Source organism: Rhipicephalus microplus, unplaced genomic scaffold, assembly GCF_043290135.1.
Source record: "Rhipicephalus microplus isolate Deutch F79 unplaced genomic scaffold, USDA_Rmic scaffold_45, whole genome shotgun sequence".
NCBI lineage: Eukaryota > Metazoa > Arthropoda > Arachnida > Ixodida > Ixodidae > Rhipicephalus > Rhipicephalus microplus.
In genome coordinates, this window is record NW_027464618.1 from 750,553 (window position 1) to 772,422 (window position 21,870).

Below are 21,870 nucleotides of genomic sequence, written 5' to 3' on the forward strand. Positions count from 1 at the left end.
CCGACTCCTCGTCGGCGATCGCCCTCCCCCATGCGTCGCCTTCCCGGATCCTCCGAACAGGAAAACTAAGCACCGCAGTTCAAGAGGCAAGAACTGCGCCGTTTTCGAACTGTCTAAGCCCTCGCCCCTCTCCTGCTAACGAGGTCGCAGTAACTGTTGAAGGTTATTGTACTTTCGCCCTTGTGGACACCGGTGCAGCTGTTTCTGTTATTGCCGCTAATCTCTGCCGTTTATTGCGCAAAGTCACGACGCCGCTTTCGGGACTGTCGCTTCACACCACAAGTGCACAGCAAGTAGCGCTTTTCGCAGCCTGCACTGCAAAAGTGTCCATCGAAGGCATTCTTTACATCGTGGAATTTATTGTCCTCGATGTCTGTTCGCATGACGTCATCCTCGGGTGGGACTTCTTATCCCGCCATAATGCCGTCATCGACTGCGCTCGGGCCGAAGTTGAAATTTCACCCTTGTGTGATGTCCCATTACTTGACACTCTTCATCAGCCACCGTAGTTGCTCGTTCATGAAGATACCGATATTCCACCTGACAATTTTGCCCTTGTTCCCGTTTCATGCAACGCCTACACTGTCGCTACATGCCTTTTTATGCCTTCTGATATCTACAAGGGTCATCGAGCTCTGCCGCTGCCTTTCGCAACAATTGACCTTGCCGCCAGAAGAAGCAATATGTTCGTAAGCAATCCGCTTTCCACACCAGTCACTTTTCTTGCGGGGGAATGTCTCGGCCGCGTGCAGGATCTCGACTCTTCGGCTTTGGTTGATGTCCCGGATGACTACTGCGATCACCCAAAAGCACTGTTGGCACTCGGGGAGTCGTTCAATGATACGTTTTCCAGCGCCATCGCCGACACTCTCACTCCCTTCGAACATGCCGACCTGCTGGATCTTCTGCAAGAGTTCAGGAGTTCTTTCGATGTGTCACAGCCTCAACTGGGCCGCACGTCACAAGTCAAACATCATGTTGACACCGGCCCACACCATCCACTGCGTCAAAGACCATACCGTGTCTCCGCTGAGGAGCGCCGCGTCATTAACGATCAAGTCAAAGATATGCTTCGTAGAGACGTCATTCGACCACCTCACAGTTCCTGGGTGTCTCCTCTCGTCCTCGTGCGTAAAAAAGATGGATCAATCCGAGTTTGCGTGGACTATTGCCGTTTGAATAAGATAACCCGCAAGGACATCTATCCTTTGCCGCGCATTGATGACGCCATCGACACCCTTCACGGAGCGGAATTTTTCTCGTCGCTAGATTTGCGGTCTGGCGACTGGCAAATCCCAATGGCTGAGGCCTATCGCCAAAAAACGGCATTTATTACACCAGACGGACTATACGAGTTTAACGTCACGCCCTTCGGGCTTTTTAACGCGCCTGCAACGCTTGAACGTCATAAGGTTAATACGCTACGTGGTCTCAAGTGGAATATGTGCATCTGTTACCTCAACGGTGTCGTGGTTTTCTCCCATAATTTTCCTACGCACCTCATTCGCCTCAGGCACGTTTTGACTTGTCTGACCAACGCTGGCCTGCCGCTTAACCTGAAAAAATACCGCTTCGCTGCACGCGAGCTCGTCATACTAGGCCACATCGTCTCCAAGCACGGAAGCACGGCGTATTACCTGACCCAGCAAAGCTTCGAGCAGTCGCAGAATTTCCCAAGCCGACGATTATGAAATAACTTCGCATTTTTGTAGGCCTATGCTCGTATTTCTGGCGCTTTGTTCGCAATTTTGCATCTATCATGTCACCATTAACCCAGCTTCTTCGCGGTGACGTGAACCTCTCCTCCTGGTCCCCTGCATGTGACGTTGCCTTCACTACTCTACGCCGTCTGCTCACTTCCCCACCTATTCTTCGCCACTTCGACACGACGGCTCCTACCGAAGTGCACACCGACGCCAGCGGCGTCGGGCTAGGCGCTGTCCTCGCTCAACGAAAGCCCGGCTATTCAGAATACGTTGTAGCCTATGCTAGCCGCACTTTGACAAAAGCCGAAACTAATTACAGCGTGACAGAAAAAGAGTGTTTGGCTCTGGTGTGGGCGCTTGGAAAATTCCGGCCATATTTATACGGCCGCCCGTTCGATCTAGTAACTGATCACCACGCGCTTTGCTGGCTCTCCACTTCGAAAGACCGTTCTGGCCGCCTTGTGCGATGGGCACTCCGCATCCAGGAGTATGACATTCGCGTAGTATACCGCTGCGGACGCAAACACTGTGACGCTGATGCCCTATCTCGCTCACCTTTACCACCAGTTCCGACGTGCGGAAACACTCGCCTCGAGACCCTTTCATCGCTAAATCTCGACTCGATTGCCACCAAACAACGTCGTGACCCGTGGATCGCATCTCTTATCGAATATCTATCTGGCACGCCCAACCCTTCAGCATCTAGATCCCTTCGACGTCAAGCTTTCCATTTCGCCATCCGCGATCAACTTCTTCATCGACGCAACTACGCTACCGATGGCCGCCGCCGGCTACTGGTCATTCCACGCACTTTACGATCACAAGTATGCGCCTCTCTTCACGACTATCCGCAATGTGGCCACGCCGGGGTGTTCAAAACGTATGAACGCCTTCGCCATCGCTATTAGGCGTAGTTCACACTGAAACATTCACTTTCTACAGCGACCGAAATTTTCCTGCCGCCAAAACGCAGCGTTGTTCGCACTGGACGCGCCCCGAGCCGCCGAATATGCCATCTACCACCTGGCGAACGCAGGATGGATGCGCTGTCACCCAGTGTTTGTCACGGCTCGCAAATGTCACTACAATATCCGGTGGTGTATACTTCGATGATTCTCGTACGCAGGAAGCAAGAAAAGACAGTACTGCTTACTTTGCTGGTAAGTGGCTGTCTTGTAATGCACGAAGAGCAGAAAAAAACCACCGACGCCAGCGGCGTTGGTGGGTTCGTTTTGCTCTGCAAGACCGCAGCAAGGTCGGTCACGCCAACAGCAAGGTCGGCCACTTCTTCCACGAAATACGGGCGCGAAGTAGGCATAAAGTAGGTTAAACTCCCGTTGGTTTCAACATTCAGTTATGTGCACTGCGGCATAACAAGTGAGTAGGGCTTGGCCACCATATTTCAAAATTTCTTGACTAGCGCTCCTATTGGTCCGCGGTGACTGATTCGGCGGCAGACGCCGCAACGATCGGTAATCAATCGGCAATCGCAACGATCGGCAATCGGCGCGGAGAGGGCTCTTTCGGCGAATCTCGCAGCCGCCGAACCAGATTCAGAGCACTTTCGGCGGCCGGAATGCTCAGTGTGAACGCGGCCTTACTGGCGCGGCTTGTACAATTTTGTACGCAAATTCGTGCAGTGCTGTCCTGACTGCCAGCGACGCAAATCAACAGCGCCACGTGCGGCTGGCGCATCGCAGCCACTTCCATGCCCTGCCAAGCCATTTGATCGCGTCGGCGTTGACCTCTACGGCACCCTTCCATTGACATCAGATGGTAATCGGTGGATTATAGTGGCAGTTGACCACTAAGCTACACCACACGCTACGCCGAAACAGCCGCTTTGCTGAGCGCTACAGCTCAGGATGTAGCCGCTTTCGATTTGCGTCGCTTTATCCTTCGACATGGTGCACCTCGAGAGCTCCTTAGTGACAGAGGACGCGCTTTCCTCTCCCAGGTCGTCAAAACCCTGCTTTCGGAATGCCACGTTGTTGAACGGAAAACGACAGCATACCACCCGCAGACTAACGGGCTAACGGAACGGTTCAACCGCACGCTGGGTGTATGCTCTCAATGTACGTAGCATCTGATCACAGTAACTGGGACCGTGTTCTCCCATACGTCACATTCGCATATAACACCGCAGTACAAACCACCACGGGATTCTCACCTTTCTTTCTTCTTTATGGACGCGAGCCCTCCCATACAATCGACACCCTACTACCCTACCGTCCTCATGCTTCCGAGTGCCCACCTGTCGCCGATGCTGCTCGACAAGCCGAAGAGTGCCGCCAGCTCGCCCGTGCGTTCACCTCGAAAGATCAGCAACGCCAGAAAGAACACTGTAGCACCGCCCTTTCAAATCCCAGCAATGCCCTAGGGTCTCTTGTGTGGCTCGCCATTCCACACCAAACACCGGGACTCTCCTCGCAACTTGTTCCACGGTACGAGGGGTCTTACACCGTTTTGGAGAAAACCTCTCCGGTTAATTTCCTAATTGAGCCAGTTTCCCGATCGGACGACATGCGCCGGCGCGCACGTGACATCGTCCATGTTTCCCGACTGAAACCATACGATGAGCCTCTGCCTGAAACTTCTTAAGTCACCAGGATGGCTCCTTTTTCAACGGGGGCAGTTGTGAAGAAGAAGATGTGCCTGCGGCGAGCAGCATCGCCAACGCCCGGCTCTGTCAGCTCGTGCTTCAGCTCGCTGCTGTGCTGCTCTCTGCTGGACGGTTCTTCACGCTGTCTTGCCGTTGTCGGTATCGACTAAACCTCGTCGCATTATATATATATATTGTTGTGGAGCATACGCACCAACGCGTATGCGCCTTCAGAAGACAACGAGAAGCCCGTGCTCTGATTGCGCGAGAACCTGTGCCGCCTTTGCCAGACTTGCTGTTTGCCCATTTTCCGTCGCGACCTCGTTGCGACTCCTCTGTTCTAATAAACATCATCGCATTTGGTGGAGGCTGCTGAGATCCCCAAGCAGACCTGGAGCTCCGCTCTCGCAAGTTGGCCGAAAGACTACCGTACAACATGACTGACGCAGTCGCCAACCAGCCCATCCCAGCACAGCCAGCACCATCGGCTGCCCCGTCGACCTGCCCCGGTGCTACCCGTCAGTGGGGCCCACCAATCTTCAGCGGCAGTGGTGAGCAAGACGTCGAAGACTGGCTCTCCTTGTACGAACGCGTGAGTGCCAGCAACAAATGGGACAACGACTCCAAGCTTGCCTATGTCATCTTTTACTTGGCTGACGTCGCCAAGCTATGGTTCACCAACCGCGAAACCGCCATCGCCAGCTGGTCCACCTTCAGACCCTCGTGACCGAAGCGTTCGGCCGACCAGAGGTCCGCAAGCTCCGCGCTGACCAGCGTCTGCGCCACCGAGCCCAGCAACCTGGTGAGACCTTTACTAGCTATATTGAGGATGTGCTCGACCTCTGCAGGCGTGTTAACTCATCCATGCCTGAAGAAGAGAAAATTCGACATATTCTCAAAGGCATCGAGGATGGCGCATTCCAGATGTTGCTGGCGAAGAGCCCGACCACGGTGGCAGTCCTCGTAAGCCTGTGCCAGAGCTTCGATGAATTGCGTCGTCAGCGTTCCATCGCCCGACAGAGTGTTCCATCACCAGATTCGATCTCGGCCGTCGCACTCGCCAATGACAACGTTCACCAAGGAACTCTGTCGAACCAGATTAAAGACTTCATCAGGGAGGAAGTCGCCCGACAGCTTTCCCTGCTGCCGCATAGTGACGCGCCCACGACAAGTCTCCCTTCGAATATGCAGCAGGCCATACGCACTGAAATTTGCAATGCACTCCCTACAGTTCCGGCCTCTTACCCGTGCACTTCGGTGCCATCGGATCTCTCAACTGCTGGCTACGCACCAACTGCGCCGCCTTCACCTCTCAGCTACGCAGCTGTGGTCGCGCGGCCCCCACCGCATCCAGTCGCCTTATCGGCTCCACCTCCTCCGGCCTCGCCTCCAGTCTACAGGCCCCCACCTCGCTTTTTCCGTCCATCTAATGAGTGGCGCACCCGAGACAATCGTCCCATCTGCTTCGCGTGTGGCATCGCTGGCCACATTGCACGCTTCTGCCGCCACCGTCCCACGCCTGCGCACGCGTACTTCGGAGCTCCTACCTACGCACCGCAGCAGACCACCACGTCTGCATATGAACAGAGGCACTCCGACTCGGATCGCCACCCATCGACTGCTCGTTTCCCATCACCTCGTCGCCGATCGCCATCGCCTATGCGTCGTCGACCACCTCTCGAGGAGGGAAACTAATCAGTGCAGTTCCGGAGGCAAGAACTGCAACTTGTGCGCAATTCCCAAGGCCTCCATTTTCGCCGCAAAATGTTGTTGATGTCGATGTTGAGGGAGTCGCCACATTAGCGTTAATTGATACCGGGGCCGCCGTTTCTGTGATGAACGCAAACTTTTGTAGGAAACTGAAGAAAGTGACCACATCTCTCAGTGGCTTGGTGCTGTCCACGGCTAGCGCGCAACGCATTCATCCCTCGGCTGTGTGTACGGCGCGCGTCGTCATCCGAGACGTTTTGTACGTCGTACAGTTTTTTGTTCTACCATCTTGCTCTCATGACCTTATCCTGGGTTGGGATTTCTTATCACGTCATGAAGCTATCATCGATTGTTCCCGTGCCGAAGTGTCCCTTGTGCCAACATGTGAATTTCCACCACCCGACCGCTCTCCTCTGCTCTGCAAAGTAATCGCTGATGACGACATCACCTTGCCTCCTGAAGCTTCGGTCCCTATTAGCCTTTCATGTCTGGCGCAACCTGACGGCACGGTGGTGTTTACGCCATCTCCGGTTTTTACTGAACGCAAGGGCATCGTTCTCCCATTTGCTGTTCTTACAATTGCGTCTGGTTTAACCGTAATGCTGGTCACCAACCACTGCTACTACCCCATTGGCTTACTTCGTGGTGAAACGTTAGGATATGTGCAACCTGTCGACCATATCGATGATATTATTCTTCCCGACGAAACGCCATGTCACATTGCTGCAATCACTCATGCGTCTGAGCCATCAAGTTCGTCAGCCTTCGACAATGCTATTGACGCAGACCTTCCCCTCTCGCATCGCCGCCAACTTGTTGCTCTCCTTAACAAGTTTCGTTCTTTTTTCGACTTTCAAGAACCTGCTTTGGGCCGCACCACGACTATCGCTCATACTATTGACACCGGCTCACATTCGCCTCTGCGACAGCGTCCTTACCGCGTTTCCGCCGAAGAGCGCCGCGTCATTACGGAGCAAGTAGATGACATCCTTAAACGTGGAGTCATACAGCCTTCTCAAAGCGCTTGGTCATCACCTGTGGTTCTGGTCAAGAAAAAAGATGGCACCGTACGATTTTGCGTGGACTATCGCCGCTTAAACAATATTACGAAAAAAGATGTCTACCCGCTACCACAAATAGACGATGCTCTTGACTGTTTACAAGGCGCCGAGTACTTTACATCTTTGGATCTGCGTTGTGGGTATTGGCAGGTGCCAATGGCTGAATGTGATCGCCCTAAAACAGCCTTTGTAACGCCGGATGGCCTATATGAGTTCAAAGTCATGCCATTTGGGCTCTGCAACGCACCTGCCACATTTGAGCGCATGATCGACACCATCTTGCGTGCCCACAAGTGGAAAACCTGCTTATGTTACCTGGACGACATCGTAGTCTTTTCATCTGATTTCCCGACACATCTTGCTCGCCTCCACGAGATTCTGACGTGTCTAACTTCTGCAGGCCTACAACTTAACTCCAAGAAGTGCCACTTCGCAGCACGCAAACTAACCATCTTAGGACATGTCATCACCAGAGACGGTGTTCTTCCGGATCCCGATAAGCTTCGAGCTGTCGCTGACTTTCCGTTGCCCACATCTCTGAAAGCCCTAAGAAGTTTCGTCGGTCTCTGCTCCTACTTTCGTCGCTTCGTGCGCAACTTCGCGTCCATCATCGCACCTCTCACGAGTCTGCTTTCCAACAGCAAAGGCATATCTGCATGGTCACCTGCATGTGACGACGCATTTCGCCAGCTCCGCCGCCTGCTGACCTCACCACCTATTCTTCGTCACTTCGACCCTGCTGCGGCCACGGAAATTCACACCGATGCAAGTGGCATCGGTCTTGGTGCAGTTTTGGCACAACGGAAAGGCACCCAAGCTGAATACGTAGTCGCCTATGCAAGTCGCGCTCTCAAGAAGGCTGAATTGAATTACTCCGTGACAGAGAAGGAGTGTTTGGCCATAATCTGGGCGTTGACGAAGTTTCGCCCGTACCTTTACGGCCGTCCTTTCGACGTGGTCACAGACCACCACGCTCTATGTTGGCTGTCCACCTTGAAAGACCCGTCCGGACGCCTGGGGCGTTGGGCACTTCGATTGCAAGAATACGACATCCGTGTCGTATATCGTTCCGGTCGCAAGCATGCGGATGCCGATGCACTTTCGCGATCGCCATTAACACCAGATGTGGCTTCTCTGTCTCCCCCTTTTACCACCTTGTCACCGCTCGACACGACTGACATGCTTTCGGAGCAGCGTAAAGACCCACACCTTGCCTTGTTGGTCGACTACCTTACCGATCCGTCTGCTGTCCCTTCCACGAGAGCGCTACGCCGGCAAGCAGCCCACTTTTCCTTACGAGACAACATTCTGTACCGCCGTAACTACATACCTGGTGGTCGGAAGTGGCTCCTTGCTGTCCCAACTCATATGCGCTCTGACATCTGCATGAATTTCCATGCAGATCCCCAAAGTGCTCACGCAGGTGTCCTGAAAACCTACGAAAGGCTGCGCCAGCGCTATTACTGGCGAGGAATGTATCGCTTTGTGCAGAAATACGTTCAGTCTTGCACCACTTGCCAACAGAACAAGACACCTCCGCGGCACCTTACTGGCACGTTACAGCCGCTCCCGTGCCCGGCTCGCCCATTCGACCGCGTGGGTATAGACCTCTATGGCCCCCTCCCATATAGTATCTCTGGAAACCGGTGGATTATTGTCGGAGTCGATCATCTGACACGCTACGCTGAGACTGCAGCTCTACCGGCAGCGACCGCCCACGAAGTTGCACTCTTCATTCTCCGCAGCTTCATTCTACGCCATGGTGCTCCGCGGGAATTACTCAGTGATAGGGGTCGAGTGTTCCTGTCGGAGGTCATCCAAGCTATCCTCGCTGAATGCAACATTATCCACCGGAAATCTACCGCATACCATCCACAGACAAATGGTCTTACTGAGCGGTACCGCACACTTGGCGACATGCTGAGGATGTACACCTCCTCCGACCACACTAACTGGGACGCTGTATTGCCCTTTGTTACCTTCGCTTATAACACCGCGACACAAGCGACTACCGGTTTTTCCCCGTTCTTTCTATTGTACGGCCGCGAACCTTCCCACCCACTCGACACTATACTACCGTATCGCCCTGATGCATCTGAGTGCTCCCCGCTTTTGGAAGTCACCAGATACGCTGAAGACTGCCGTCAGTTGGCTCGGTCTCTGACAAGTGAGGCTCAAGGCCTACAAAAGACTCGACACGACGATGCTCACCGCATAGCTCCTACATTTCGTGCTGGCTCCCTTGTGTGGCTTTGGGTGCCCCCGCACGTTCCTGGCCTGTCTTCTAAACTTTGGCCCGGTACCATGGTCCCTACCGTGTCATTGACGCGACCTCCCCGGTGAATTACGTCATCGAGCCATTAACACAATCACCAGATTTGCGCCGTCGAGGACGCGAGACCGTACACGTCGACCGTCTCAAGCTCTACTACGACCCCCTCATTGTGCCTACTCCCTGAGTCGCCAGGATGGCTACCCTTCACCCCGGGGGTATTGTAGTGGAGCATACGCACCAACGCGTATGCGCCTTCGGAAGACAACGAGAAGCCCGTGCTCTGATTGCGCGAGAACCTGTGCCGCCTTTGCCAGACTTGCTGTTCGCCCATTTTCCGTCGCGACCTCGTTGCGACTCCTCTGTTCTAATAAACATCATCGCAATATATATATATATATATATATATATATATATATATATATATATATATATTTATATATATATATATATATATATATATATATATATATATATATATTGGCATGGCGGTTGAGTGGCCGTAGCGTTCCATGTAGTTAAGTAGATCCTCCATGAGCGGTCAAAACGTGGTTCATTTCGACGTTTCGGCCTAGAGTCTGGCCTTCATCAATATTGAGGGTACAGTTTGTTGGTGCTCATCTTTATACAATCTTGAATCAGAGAGGGAGAGAGAGAAAGAAGAAAAAAAACGAAAAAAAAGAACAAAAAGAAAAACAGAGAAAGAGAAACGAAAGAAAAAAAATCGAAAATATAAGGTTGACTCCCCCGGGCACCCACTTTCAGTCTTCCTTCCCTTTCCCCCTCCATCTCTCTTCCTTTTCTCTTTTTCACCTTTAGGATGTCTGCGGTCTGTGTATCCTTCCTTTTACTAATGCATTATTCCCGACCAGATGGCGCCTCCTGGCTCTAGCGGTTCGGTGTAGGGGAAAAAGAGCTTTTTTTAAGAAGTTTAAGCCTTTCTCTACTCATTGCATCGTCGACATCTCGTCGCAGAAAGAGGGGCGCCGCGTATTGCCGCAGACGCTGGCAAGCGGGTGCAATGGCAATTCTTGCCCGCTTCTTGATTACGCGTGCAGTAGGGGCATCCAGACTGTGCACAGGGTTGCTGTTGGGCATGCCATGTTTGGCACAATTGATTGGATAGTGAGGTAAAAACAGAAACAGATGACAGATGTACTTAGGAAGAGTAGTTACACTTGGAATTATTTTGAGTTGTCCAATGCCCTTCGCAGCTGCAGTGCCGTGCAATCAGTTATTTTTTCATTATTGCCGTTATTGTTTTCTAATGCTTTAATTGCTGCAAATGTACTCGGAAACTCATTTATTCCTCTATCGAGGGTGGTAAATCGGTGAATACGTATGAATCTCGTTGTTCACGTTCTCGGTTTGATTTAAGTCCTGTCTCTAAGAGCGTTACTGATAGTTTGTAGAATGCATGGTCGGGAAGATTGAGATGTTTTGATAGGGGTAGATTTGGGGCTGATTTCGCATGGGCTCAGTGATTATTGAAGTGAATCCTAAATGGTGTTTCTGTTTCCCCGATGTACTGCATACCGTACACGTTGCACTCGAGTAGGTATACCACATTAGAGGAATCGCATGTTAGGTCTCCTCGTATGTTAATCGAAAACTTGGATTGTGTGCTGGTTGCTTTGTGTGTTTCTCGCATCGCTTTACATACAAGACATCGTGACTTTAAACAAGGTCGGCATGAATTATTAGGAGGTAAGGTATTGAGTTGAGAGTGGACAAGTGTGTCTTTGAGGTTGCGTGGTCGTCGGTAAACGACGCCGAGCGGATGGAAATGCGCGTTTCAGACGTTCACTTTGTTCCAGAATGTTGTAATGTCGTTTAAGAATTTTGTTTACATTGGAGAAATTTATGCTGTAAGTTAAGCAGAGGTTTGTTTGTTGTGGGTCTTCTTGCGGTGGTCGCTTCAAAAGTAAGTCATCACGCTTCAGTTTTCTCGCTTTTTGAACGGCGTCATCAATCACATGTGGTGGGTAATTTTGTTTATGGAGCATAAGTTTTAGCCTCTGTGAGCTCGTGTCAAAATCAGCATCTTTTGAGCAGAATCGCTTAAACCGGTGAGCCTGGCTGTATGGAATACTGTTTTTACAGTGGCGCGGGTAATCGTGTTGGTAATTGAGGTATTGTCGTCGATCCGTTGGTTTGCAATATAGGGTTGTAGAAAGCTTGTCTTCTTCTATCGTTATGGTAACATCAAGAAAATTTACGGTTGCTTGCGAGTAGGTGTGTGTGGAAGTGTATGTTCGGATGTACAGCATTGTAAGTGTCCATAAAGCTGAGAAGTTCATCCTCGCTGCGGGTCCAAATAAGAAAGATGTCGTCTATGTATCTTCTGTATAACAGTGGTTTCAAGGAACTTTGTGCAAGAAACTCCGATTCTAGCTTTCCCATAAATATGTTGGCATAATTGGGTGCCATTTTGGTGCCCATAGGGTCCCGCTGATTTGTCGAAAGTACTCTTGGTTGAATTTGCATGAATTTAATTCGAGGACCATCTTCGTCAAAGTTGCGATGGCAGAAAATCTGAGGTGTTAGATTGTCTATGGTCTGTGTACGTGTTTTGTAATGCAGCTATGTCGTCATCGTGAGGAATATTTGTATACAATGAAGAGACATCAAATGTAACTAGGTACAAGTTTTTCGGCACACACAGACCTGTAATGTCTCGAAGAAAATGTGTGGTGTTTTTTATGTATGACGCGAGGGTGCATGGAATGTAGCTTATTAGTTTGTCCACGTACCCTGATATGGGTTCAGTTATAGTACCGATGCCTGAAGTGATTGTTCGACCTGGGTTACCGGGTTTATGAATTTCTGGTAGAATTAACAAGCGACCTGGACGAGGGTATGCTGCTCGCATCAGTTTTTGGTGAGTGTTGGTTATACTTTCTGCATCCAACAGTTTCTTTAGTTCTGTTGATACGATACGTTTGTATTCGTCTGTCGGATCACCTGGGAGGCGTTCGTAAAATTTTGAGTCGTCTAGTTGGCGGTATGCTTCTTGTAAGTAGTTGGTTGTATTAAAGACTACAATATTGCTCCTCCTTCGTCGGCGGGCTTTATTGTTATGTCTGTCCTAGATGCCAGATTTCTCATACTGATTTTTTTTCAGATTTTGTCAAGTTTTCTCGTTTTCCTTTCTGTCTGTGGTATTCGTGTACTATATCTTTCTGTACTGTGGTGATATAAAGGTCCAGGCACTTGTCTCGATTACTGTTCGGTGTCCAACCATTTGTTGTACGACGATGAATTGTTTCGTGGTTAGAAAACCTGTCCAAGAAATATTCGCGCAACCTTAAGCTTCTTGCGAAGTTGTCGAGGTCTCGGAGCAAGAGGAATTCATCGAAAAAATTTGTGGTTGGGCAGAAGCTTAGTGCTTTAGATAGCAGTTTTTCTTCGTCTGGTGACGAACTCGTGTGCGATAGGTTTATGATCACAGTGTCACGAGGCGTGTTCGTAGATGGGTGCACGTTTGTATCGTTAGTGATTTTCTGGGTGGTGATGTTGTAGTGATAAGGAACTATATCAAGAAACGCGGATTCGTGCACATGGTCTCTTTTGAGTTTATGAATTTTTGTGGTCATGATGGCTTGGTAATTATTCTGTTCAAATTCTGTTAACCGGGTGATTTCTTAGCTCGATAAAGTGTTGTGGTGGAGAATAATGTTGGTCATAGCAACCAGCTTCTTTACCTGTTTATCACTGTGATTGAGAGCGATTTCTGTTAATTTAAGGGATGCCTGAAGAAGGACATTTTTTCATGTTATTTAGTCGTGTTAGTTCAGGTTTCCTGCGGTTGGTTTGAGGGAGAATGTCATACCCTTGGAGGCTATTCTAGCGCGAAGGTGCACTTGCAATGTTGATTTATGCATTTCATGTCTAATTCGTTTGTAAGCAAGTTTTTGTACTTTAAGGAAGGTGCCACTGCAACTGGGAAGCGATGAGCTGGACTTAAATTTCAGAGGTCAATCTTCTTTTGGGTGCGGGGATGGCACTGATGAAGTCCGCAGATTGTAGTTATGTCAGGCAGGCCTTCGTCGTTGAAGGGAGGATGTCGGCATTGGGATCCCGGCTAACTTGTTCGTAGGGAGTTCCGGTCCCGGGGTCGGCAATAGAGGGACGCACTATCATAGTTCGACAGGCTTTGAGGACTTGGGTAGTGGTGCTGTCATGTAGTGCTTTTGGTCTCGACATCCGCAACAGAGGGACGCGTGTTCGCTGTCCAGCAGACTTTCCCCCTGGTAGTGGTGCGCTGTTGATGATGGTGAGGGGGTGCTTGTGGCTCGCCGGAGTCACAGTTTCGACGATCGTCGGGAACTCGTCTGTGATGTTGCGTGGGTGCGGGGCTCGTGGAGCATGTTCATACGTAGAGTTCTTGTCGTAGGCTCCTGGGATATGTTGATATGCAGAGTTCTTGTTGTGGGTGTCTTGTGGTGAATGGATATTGACGGGAGCTACTGGCTGAGTCGACCACTTCGTGGTGGATTCGAGGTCTCCGCGACTGAGTGCACTCTTGAGGGTTTCTGCAAATAATGCGACACCCATAAAACGCGGATGACGCCCATCCGCAGCAAGAAAGTGTCTTGGTGGCGACTGCTCGAATTGATAGTCGATGTCGACACCTTGCTGGGTCTTCAGCAGTAGGCCTTCACTGCCTCGTTGAATTGACGAGTGTCCCGGTTGAAATAGTGCACGAATTGTTCGTCACCAGGATCACTTTGTGTGTGTATAGAAAAAATGTTGAACGATTTCGAGTACTTAGGACTCAAATATGGGAGAGCAGTGAGCCGTCCCTGAGTCTTCATCTTCTTCGGATGCCTGTTTAGAAAGTGGTTAACTCAACGTGGTCGACTGCTATTGCATACGGAGCCGACCTAACAATACTTACTATAGCATGCTCAATACTTTCAACAGCCAATGTGACACAAGCCACTGTGAAAATTCTTTTAATTTTGTATGCATTAAAATTGAAAATATCTCCAACATTAACAGTTGGCTTGACTTCCTCTTGAAAGAAACGCTTGGCTTTATAATAAATTATGAACTATTATAAGCAAGTAGTGCTGCAGGGTCAATATTTTTATTCTAAATGCCGATTTCTTTCACGCGGGAGCTGCTTCAAAATAAAGGAAGTTGGCGTTTAGCACGGCCAAGACGCAGAATACGAGATTATTTTGCCACCACTGCCCAAGGGACGCGTCGCGCAAAACACTGTGTTTTTACACGGTGATGTGCGTGGCAGACCATATCGAGTAGGAGATTTCCGAGACGCGCTCGGACCTACAGGACTACGGTCGGAGGTGTTGGCACGGGGGGCCTACCAGATGGATCATGTCTGGGTAGTCACCATGAACAACGCGGACGCTACGAGACGCTTGCTGGACGTGGAGGAGCTGAAAGTGAAGGGTTGATGTTGCATCATTGTAGACCGCCAGGATCAGCAGGTGCGGCTGCGTCTTCATTGGCTGCTGTATGGCGTCAACGATGAAGACGTGAGAACGGCGTTGGCGACTTATGGGAAGGTCGTACAAGTCACCAGGGAGAATTGGCGTGTTCAAGGAGCCAGCGACAAGGGGTCAACCACATGAACAGTGCTTCCTAAGCTCAAGAGTAGCGTGAAGGTTGAAGATCTCCCGCATCAAATCAGGGTGGCTGGCGAACTGGCACTTGTGGTTGCACCTGGTCGGCCAATGCAGTGTCTGCGCTGCCAAGGCACCGGTCATGTTGAAGAGAGTGTAAGGTACCTCGATGCTCGCGTTGTCAGCGGTTTGGCCACAGCGAAGACGCGTGCATGCGCACGTACGCATCGGCTATAGGATCAGCTGAAGGTGAAGACAGCAGAGTTAGCGATGGACGTGACCGAGGCTGAAGACGCAGCGAAAGGCGCAGGCGACGTGTTGAACCTATAGAAGCTTCAACAGGTACTGCCACGCCGACTGGTGGTGATGAACCAACAGTCCAAGCAGACACAGAATCTGGGGACGTTACTCAAGAGCCAGCCGGCCAAACTGAAAAAGGCTTCACAAGCACCCCATCGAAGGTACCTGAGCCGGTGGAATTAACAGAACTTCCAGTGTCGTGCGAGAGTATCAGTGGTGGGGCGTCAAGCAAAAGACCCCGCGAGCAGTCTGCAGGACGGCGTGAGGTGTCCAGTGAAAAGCATGAAGAGGGGCCACCTGCGAAGGCGACTTTGTTCAGACGCAGCAGCACAAGGCGGCGCCCCAACCCGACATTGGACAAACACTGGCCACCTTTGTCCTCCAGTGGCACGGGTCCACCTGGAGGCTCCGAAGATGTCTAGCGTCTATGCTAGACGCTGAAGGTAAGCATCGTGCCCCGGGCTAACTTCTTCATTGTGTAGACATGGCTTTTTCACCGAAACTTAGAGTGGTAACGTTAAATGTTCAAGGTCTTGCCGCCAAGCGGAAATAGAGCCAAGTCTACAGGCTGCTCGTGGATCATGATCTAGATATACTAGCTGTACAAGAAACAAAAGTAGACGGTGAGGAGGAGACCTGGGGCGTGGTGCTGAGGTTTACGGCGCGTTACTACGCAATTGTAACTCAAGCAATGGGCACTTCTGCAGGCTTTGTTTTGTTCATTAAGAAGTTACCGGGTCTGGTAGTGCAAGATACCTTCTCTTGCCCGTGTGGTAAATTGGTTTCCTGTGATTTTGTATTCAAACAATGTCAGTGGCGTATAGTGTGTATTTAAGCACCAACCATTTGCGAGGAGCGATCACTTTTTTTTTCAAGCCTAAAGCAGCACTTCACTTTGGAAAAAAAATTATGTATTACTTGGTGACTTTAACTGCGTCCTCAACGGGCGAGATCGAGCAAACGGACGCGCCATTTACGATAAAAGTAGTAGGACGCTAGTGCACGTAGTTACTGAATTGGAGTTAGAAGACGAGGGCAGCTGTATGGAGGGAACGCGGGATGTGCGTTTCACAATTTTCAGGGGAATAGCCATGCGCGTCTTGATCGCATTTACGTGTCGCTTGAACTATTAGCCCACTGTAAGACATATGCTGTCTACCCAATACACTTCAGTGATCATTGTTTAGTTAAATATTATATGGGAGAGAAAACAAAAGGTGGAACTTTCTCATGGGAGCTGTGGAAGATGAATTTCACTTTGATCACTGACAAAAATTTCTTAGATCAGATAATGAACTGTATCAATGAAATAAAACTGGATGATGAAGTTAAACTTGCATAACAATGGGAAGAGTTCAAGCAGCAAATAAAAATAAAAGCTCTTGATCGTTCTTGCGCATTGAGTTACGAAAGGAAAAAGAAAAAAAAAGGACTCCGAAAGACTTTGGAAAAACTGATAGACTTGGAGTGCAAACAGCCGGGAGAGTATAAAATTGACATACGCCATAATAAGCAGAAACTTGCACTGCATGACGAGGAACGCTACCGTGGTGCACTCGTCCGTGCTAGGTCTGAGGCTTTAGTGGCTTGAGAGACGCCAACCAAAAAAGCGTTAGGGGTGGAGAAAACGAACGCTCGACGGAATCATATCGAAAAAATAGAGAAGAATGGTCACAAAGTAACCGATACGGACAGCATTTTATCAGTATTTTCAAGTCATTTTGAAAACCTTTTTGCGTGTAGACAGGTAAACCTAGAAAGATTTAAAGAAGATTATTTAGGACGCATGTCGCAAGTGAGTGAAGAAGTGAAAAACGCTTTGGAATTATCTATATCTGCATCTGAAGTTGAACGGGCGATTGATAAGTTAAATCCCGTGAAATCTCCAGGACCAGATGGTCTTTGTGCCAAGTGGTACAAATGCTTTATAAGTGAATTGTCTTCTATACTTGCGGGCGTTTTTAACGAGGCAAATCAGGAAAAGAAATTACCACCATCCTTTGGTGAATCGCGTACCGTTCTGATTCCGAAAACAGACGAGGTTGAAAAGCTCAGGCACGTCCCAGCGTACAGGCCAATCGCACTGACAAACGTAGACTACAAAATAATAATGAAAATTTTGGCAGCTAGACTTCAGTCAGTAATAAAAGATATCGTCGGTCCACACCAAACGTGTGGAATCAAAGGTCCGTCGATAGCTACAAACATTCTTAAAATGCGATCCGTGCTCGAATGTGTTTACACCAGTCAAGCTCGTGTGGCCATACTCCAGCTGGATCTGGAGAAAGCGTTTGATTGCGTTGCCCACGCTCTTTTGTTTGCAGTATTGAAGCACAATAATGTTGGTAAGATATATTGACGGTGTAGCCAAGGCATACCGGAATGGTAGTACGAGACTAATCATTAACAAGACATTGGGCCCCCCCATTAGAATTGAGCGCTCAGTGCGTCATGGTTGCCCTGTTAGTCCACTTTTGTTTTGCATCTATATTGAAACTTTATGTCGGTGGATATTGCAGAATGACATCATTAATGGGTTTAGAGTACAATCTTCACAGGTCAAACTACTCGCATACGCTGATGATGTTGCGATTTGTAGCACTTCCTATGATGGTATTGAAGAATCAATCGGAGTTTCTAAATCTTCCGCTGAAGTTACAGGAAGCCACACAAACTCGGGTAAATGCCTCGGCTTCTAGCATAGATATTGGCCTTCAACACCAGAATTTTTTGCAGCCTTTCAATGGACAAGAATGCCAGTTAAATATCTCGGAGTACCGCTCGAGTCATACAAAAGTACTGATGAATATTGGACACAGCAAACGAAAGAAATTAAAAAGAAAGCGAATAGGTGGAGTGCAACCTATCTGTCCATGTTTGCTAGGGCTACTGCATGCAGCTGGTTTTTTGTGTCTAAGCTGTGGTATGTGATGCAAGTGCTGTACTGTTCTCGGGTCAATGTGCAAAAATTACATCGGGTGTTTGCAGTATTTGTGTGGGGTTCAAACTGGGAAAGGTGCAGTCGCACGAATTTGTTTAGACGGGTGAAGTGTGAAGGCCTTGGGCTAGGACATCTGTTTATCAAGCAGTTAGTGAATAGGTTTTTCTTTTTTCGCGAGACAAGAGATCCTTTCCGACTAACAGTGTGTCAAACACGACTAAGTAGACTGTTGCCCGAGTTTGTTGTGAGCACACATGTTACCACAGGGGCTGTGCAAGGATACATGAAGGAAGTTGTGGCGAGCATGCGGTTTTTGTGTGTTCGGTTTTCAACTGACTACATGTGGTCTGTTGGAAAGAAAAAACTGTGCAAAGATTTATGTGACACGATGCTCCCCATCCCATTGTATAGAGCGCTATATAATGAACGCAAGGGTCAGAATGTACTTGAACTAGTTAAAAAAGTGCCAGCACTTCCAAGGGTGAAAACGTTCTTTTTCAAATTACACACTGGAACACTTCCTGTAAAAACCTTCCTAGAGGAGCGTGGGTTTTATATGCCTTGGGGATCTCACTGTCTAATCTGTAAGAAACCGGAAACTATTGACCATGTTTTTCTGCACTGGTGGGAAGGAGTTTATTTTTGGGACGTATTATAACGGACAATCAAAAAAGAGTTCCCGTTAGACCCTCATGGGATCAGGTATTTGGCAATAGAGAATGAGGATGGATTACCTTTCGATTTTATCATAATGACTGCCTTGCACAGTATATGGCGCTCTAGAATGGCTGGATTTCATTGTGACCCAGACAAAAGACCAGCAAGAGAGTATTTTAAAGAAAGCATCTCAAGATTACTCGAGGTAGTAAGAACAGATGAATGTGTACCTTTATGGGTAGAAAGGGTAGAAGCCCTACTGACCATGAAGGAATTCTAGAACGCGTTGTGTTATAGTAATGCTTGACGGGCTTAGTTATTTTCACGTTTTTTGTATTGTTCGTTGTGAATTGTAATATATTTAGTGTAGCAACCCGTTGGTGAATTTTACCGGAAATAGAGAAAAAAAGGGGGTGTAGCTCAGATGGTAGAGCGCTCGCTTAGCATGCGACAGGTACTGGGATCGACACCTAGCACCTCTACGCCTTTTTTTTATTTTTGTGCTGTCACATGTCTCACTTTATTTGGTTGATAGACAGGAAAAAGGGTAATAAAGATGCGCGGGCAAGAGGGAACCGCTCTGCAACACCGTCAGTGTCCTTTCTTTATTGCTAACGGTGGCATGTCAGCACGGATGAGGTCATCAACACATGCTTCACACCGCCGTCGGGTGTGTAGCTCAGATGGATTACACTTCCGGTGGCCAAGACCGCGGACGTGTTTTTCTTATCATGTGCTCCCATGGGGTGATGTCAGTGACTGAACAGTCGTGGTTACAGGAACGTCGAGCAAGATAGCGATGGCTACGAAACTATTTTACCTACGCTGCCAACAGGTCGTAGTGTTTTGAATACTTATTTTTGCATGCGGAGGTGAAATCAGGCCATACGGAGTGGAACATATCCGTCATACAGTGTTGCGTCTAGCGCTGCTCCTTGAAGTTATAGCGTTGGGGGCGTACCAGATGAGCTATGTCTGGGCAGTGACATTCAAGAGTACAGAATGGACGAAGAAAGCTCTGGCCTGCGGTTAAATGATAGTGATAGGCCGGCGACGCTTGGTCATCCACCCGGGGAATCAAGACGTACAGTGGTGAGCACTGTTAAGGTGAACACGTGAGCGCGTGGCTGATGGCACTATCAGCGCCACGTAACAGCCATCGTTGGAAACATTGCACATGCGCAGCATGTGCTTTGCAAAACACTCTTGCCACCGCGCGCATCACGTTATCGATACGCTTGTTCGTCGTCTGCTAGCCGCACTTTTTGTTCGCTGAGCTGATACCTTGTGCATTTCAAGGTCCATCTGGATTGAAGATTGGCGCGTGAAGGGAAAAAGTGAATGTAAGAGGGATAATTATTAATGTTTTTATTCAAGAAAATTGCACTTTTGCAATTCAAGTTAAACAAGACCACGAGAACAAATATAAAAACATGAGCAAATCTAATAGCGAGTCATGTGACCGCTTACAGCAACGACTGCAGCTATTCTGGACGGTAACGAGTCGTAAAGTGATCGAACATATTCCCGATCGGCTTTCAGCCTTTCCCACTCGTTGCTGACTTGCGCCCACAACTGGTTCGAAGTCGTGGAATAAAGCGGCTTTCTTGCCAAAGAAGCTTTTAGACGGCTCCACACGTTTTCTCTCACATTCAGGTCCGCTTCTTTCGGAGGCCATTCCGGTAGCTGCATGAGCTGCTCCGCCTGGAACAGACCGTGCCGTGTGTAACGGTGACCGGTCCTGTCGGAACAGGTAATCACCGTCTGGCGATAAACTGCTCGCATATGGCAACAGCGCATTGTTCAAAATGTTGCAGTATTGTTCCGATGATAAGTGTTCACGTATACGTTGCAGGGGCCCTAAACCATATCTTAAAACAGGACCCCACACGCTCACACTCGATCTTCCACTGGCAGAAACACCTTGCACGTTGTCTGGGTCGTTCCTGCGTGGCATTTTGACGTTAACTAAAACAATTGCTCTTCGAAGCAGGAAGTTTGCCTCACCGTGTGCCTGGTAGTCTCCAAACACGCAATCTTTGGTCTTGTCGCGTCGAAAACGTCGACTCATCCGAAAAGATGACGCGACCCCACTCTTGTGATGTCCATGCTTCGTGCAACTCAGCGAACTGCCTTCGTGCGTCCTTGCGTGCCGTCGTGCATCCTTGTGCCGTCGTGGCGTCTGCGCTGCGACGCGACTGCGAAGGCCCGCAGTACGCAGGCGACGTCGAACAGGGGTCTCCGAAACGTCCAAATCCAAGTCCTCGCGTATTGCTGGGGCTGGCAAGAAAGGGTTACGAACAGCAGCTGTAACTATGAAGGCGTCTTCAACGTCTGTGGTAGCTTTAGGGCGGGGCGCGTGGGGTGCATCCTGAATGCATCCTTCATACTTGTAGGCTGGAATTATCCTGTTCACAGTCTTCAGGGGCCTAATAACTAAAGCGCCAGTATACCGCTGGGAATAACCTTTCAGGGAAATATCGACAATTGAGCACCGTTCATCATCAGGAACCCTAGCCATAATACGATCTGGCAACAGAATGAACTGCTGCAAACGATGTTTGGTTGTTTTATATACGGCGTTGCATGCACAGCAATATTGAAGGGAACGAATAGACATGTCCCCATATATATACAAGATTTTTGGCTTGTTCTGTTCAAGCACAGATGTTTAAAGAAATCTTAAATGCAGGATGCATGGGATTAGAAAACAGAAATGCGGCTAGCAGACGACGAACAAGTGCATTCATGACGTCATGCGCGCGATGGAACAATTATTTCGTGGAAGGCGTGATGCGCAGTCGCTATGTTTCCAGTGATGACCATAACGGGGCGCTGACAGTGCCGTCGGCCACGCGCTCACGTGTTCACCGTAACAGTGCTCACCACTGTACATCTGAAGGTCCACTGGCTTTTGTACAATGTGCCGGATGAAGACGTGCGCGTAGCACTGTCCCCGTACGGGAAGGTGACAGACATCTCGAGGGAGAAGTGGCGGGTTCAAGAGATGCTGTACAGGGGGTCGGCGAC